Raw genomic sequence first — 4,518 nt, 5'->3', positions numbered from 1 at the left:
AATACATTGAAACACAAAAAGCGGTACTACTGCCATTTATTTATTTATTTTCATAGAAAACATCTCAAAATACATCTTTAAAAACATTATTCATAAGAAGTTAACTAGATTTGTCTCTGGGCTAAAACATAACATAACTACAGGATCAATACAAATAAAAAAAAAAATAATAATAAAAATAATAAGAGTCAAAAACGCATAAGTATAAAAAATACAAAGCAGATACAGTAATAAATACAGTTATAGTAGAATAATAGGCCTATACATAGAATAGGCATACACGCAGGATGAAATGTAACGTACCGTACTGTACGTAGTGAATGTTGTAGAGGTCAAGAGTGAACGCGTTTCTGGAGCCGTGAATGCGTTACAGAACCTCAATGTCACCGCATTACCTGTCTCTTATACACATCTAGATGTGTATAAAAAAAAAATCATTTTTACCATATTTTGGATAATTACCGTACTAAAAGTTGGTTTCTATTGATTATTAAGTAGTTTTCTACTCTCGTGTGGTAATATTTTTATCATTTTTGCACCCATGTGGTCGCGAGCGGTCCCGAGTGGTCCCGTGTGGTCGCGAGTGGTTCCGTGTGGTATTTAGTAGGACCGAATCAAACTTAACAACTGCCCGATCAGATCATCGCTAAAGGCCAACTCAGGCAGCGTCGGCCGACGCAGCCCGACCCGATTTATCGTCGGGGACAGTCTTAAGCCGTCGTGAGAAATATTAAACACGTCTAATATTCTACTACGCGACTGCCCCCGACGCACACCATCGCGTCTGCGTTCAACTCACACAGACCCGACGCGACAACAAATCGCGTCGGGCTGCGTCGGCCGACGCTGTCTGAGTTGGCCTTAAGAATACGCCTTGTTGTCCCTTATACGTAACTCAATATTTTCAGTTGGATAAAATACAATAGCAAAAATATCGAAGGGTCGGGGCTTAGCGGAAAGGTTGTCGACGTTTGAGAGCGATGGTGTAGGCCACAATACCAACCTTTCTATTTATTAAGAATTATTTTTCATCTTGTAGAATTTACCATGAAGACCAATTTTAATGGACAATTAGTTTCTATTATAATTGTCAAAATGGTGGTGGCTCAATAGTAGGCCTACACGCTCTTATTGACGGGTCTTAGACATCCTAAAGAAATGAGTGTCATGTATAAAAAAAAAAATTAAAAAAAACGCAAAAAGAATTGTGCTGTTATGGGATATAAGCATAAGCCTATATACCTATATTTATTATCTAAAAAATCAGAAAAAAAAAAACCCCATTAAAAGTTATCAAAGATAATAGAAATAAATCAGTTTTAAATGTCCTGGCCTGTAGGCAGAAATTCTAATGGTGGGGAAGGAGTGTGTTTCAGAGCAAAGTGAGCATTGGACCATTAGCGGGGTCCACGGTATTTTTTAGAAGCTCCGCTGACAAAGTGGGATTTTAAGGTTTTTATTTAATGGATTTCTGAAACTCATAATTTGTGAAAATTCTGTATAAATTTCCATTTATTTGGTGTTGCTAGAGACCTGAAGAAATAGGCCTAATATTTTCATCAAATTGTGTAGGAACATTTTAACAGCTTTTTGTTCATATGAATCAATGTGCAATCACCGGAGCTGATCAATTTCCAACAAATTTCGTTCCATGCAGTTATTAGAAAAAAAGTGGGTAGAACAGCTGGAAAACGAAATGGAATGATGATAAGCATTTCGCGATAATTGCGAACGATAGTGAAATATAGCTTTGATATGACCTTTTCAAATGGGGAGGGGGAGAGGTGCGTCCCGCCGCATCATCTGCACACCACCCCCACCCACCAACTACCTACGAGCCTGCGTGGTCGTCTTCATGTTATTTATATTAATATTGCGTCAATGCCTTTTCATCTTACCTTTATATACAGTATTCTGTGGGTTTTGTTTCACGATTCGTTACCAAAGACCTTCTCATCTGGTTTGGTAAACCCCCAAAAACAAAACTCAATGAAGTCCAAGTCCCTGTCATCACAAACCCTTTCGACTTCTAATACTGATCTCTAGCGGGGTTTTTTGAAATGGGATCTGCAAGGTACAAGGAAGTCATTGTAATCGTGATTACATTTACATTATCACTATCACTTAGGGCCTATCTGTTTTCGAAGTGCTTGCTTCTCGTGGTTCTTGGTTCATAATTCATATCCTTTTGTTTCTAATGACTAAAAACAACTCCAATCACTGAGCATTAAATCAAGACTTAATCCACAGAACATAAGAAATATGTATATTTTTATAGTCTAGTTATCAACCGTCTCGCCTCATGCGGGACGGTTTCCCATGATTTTGGATGAAACACGCATTTTGCAGAAACATATGCGTAATCATAAATTTGTCCCGCATTTAGCACGAATTCAGAGGGAAATTTATTTAAAATGATAAGAAATTGGTTTTATTAAAAATATGTAAACCGTGAAGGGCTTTCGCTATCGTTCCAGAATCAAATTGCCAAGAAAATCTCTTTTCCAACCAAGACAACTTAGCCAAACACGCACATAGTTGAATTTGGGAGACGAGTGCGGTCCTGCGCGTTCATTGTCACAAATTTTTGATTGGTGTAGTCAGGCATTTCAAATTTCTCAGGTTGATAACTATGTATTTTGCATTGTTCTGCTAAACCTTCCTCCTTCCCCCTTGGATATTTTGTTGTTAAGCCCACAAAACGACAGCAGTAAACACGTGCATTTGTAGGAAAACACTGGCACTTTTTTAATTGGTTAGTTGTTAAGCTTGATTGATTGCCGGCCGTGTATTGGGTGAGAATGAAGTAAATCAAAGAAATAATGTTTAAATACAAGACGTCTTGCTTACAAGAATGAAAACGTCATTAGATGATGGGTTAGTTTCTGGGATAATTTTGGTGAATTTTGCTTGCTCTCCAGAATGCAGGATTCCCCTTGCAGTTAATATTAGGTTATGATATACGTTCATGCTTGTACTAAATATAACGAGGTAGAGTATGCTGTTACGATTGAATGTATACTGCTTTACAAAACACTGCTAGAATTTTAAAATTCTTAAGTATTTGAATCTGGATATGTACACCCATCACCACTACTGTAGTAAACAATAAAAATCATCATCAGCTCAACATCACTAACTATGAGTATATTTGTACAGCAGGCTACATATTTCCAGTGTAATGCGTCTAGGTCACAGACGCGCGGATTCAGCTCCTCAAACTGTTGGCCTTGGTGAAGGTCAGGATGAGAGATTGAAATTTAAAAAGCAGGCCTAAAGTAACTGCAGCAGCAGATGATCATGAAGTTTCAACTACCACCACTTCAGTTCATATAGCCCGATATCTGTTTTAAAGCACTCGGATCTTCTCAGCCCATCTGTGCGATAGTCAGGGTGAGCTCTGGATCCATGCCTGGGTCATTTGCATTGTCATGAAAGAGGAACACCCGTCGAACTACTGTACATCAAAATAAATGTTCTGTTAATGGTGAAGTTTGGGTGAATGTAGATTTTTTCCACATCTATTACGATACTACAATGCGTAGAATAACACAAGGAACACAAAATTTGACAGATCATTTTTTATTCATTTGACTTGAACATTTGATTACTGTAGCTTTCCTACTTATATTGGATTTCATCTTGAAAACTTTTTAACACGTACAATTTATTTTGACTAACTAGCTTTAAAAATAGTCGAAAAAAGACATTAATTTATTCAACGTCAAATGACGACGTAAAAGATTAGCACATAGCACTGACTACTAGTTAAATATCATCACTACTGAGTTTTTTCAAGTAGATGAATAAACCCCCAATTTCTCCCCACCCCCATCCAATTGCAAACACATTTTTGCACACAAGCATAATTAAGATGATTATGCACTGATTAAAAAATAAATATGATTACTAATCACAAGCACATATTCATAATTGTATGCATAAATTCAAGTATGCAGCCATAATGTTCCTATAGCATAATACATATGCATGAAGCATACGGTTCAGGGTATTTTCTTTCCATATTGGGTGGGAAATAATCTTGAACATGGATTACAGTACAATCCTTTTACGAAGCGATATTGTTTCATTCCCAAACCATGCTTAAGTACTTAAAAATTAACATGAATGCCATGATTTAAAAAAACACAGATTCATGACACAAGTAAAAATTGAACCAACTGCATAAAATTGTGAACTGTTAAATTCTCTGTAAATTTCTTCATTTTTCATCATTCGTTCAAAAATAATAAAACATTTGGCAGTAAATTATTAAACGAAACACTTCCTGTTTTTCAGAGCTAAATCTCTGTATTGTATTCTTATAGTTTTGTAACTATTATTATGAATCTATATTTTAAGTTGTAGTTTATGTTCTTTCAGTATCAGAACTCATGACCTTGGCTAGTTAAGAGGAATTAATTGATTGCTTAATTTATGATTGTGACCTTTGCTCGATTTGAAACCAAGCTTATTGGATTCTATAACTTCTATTACAAAGTACATGTACACCAATTT

This window comes from Anneissia japonica, unplaced genomic scaffold, assembly GCF_011630105.1.
Source record: "Anneissia japonica isolate Jap-2015-1 unplaced genomic scaffold, ASM1163010v1 scaffold2139_len280258_cov182, whole genome shotgun sequence".
Taxonomy (NCBI): Eukaryota; Metazoa; Echinodermata; class Crinoidea; order Comatulida; family Comatulidae; genus Anneissia; species Anneissia japonica.
This window is presented reverse-complemented; position numbering follows the sequence as displayed.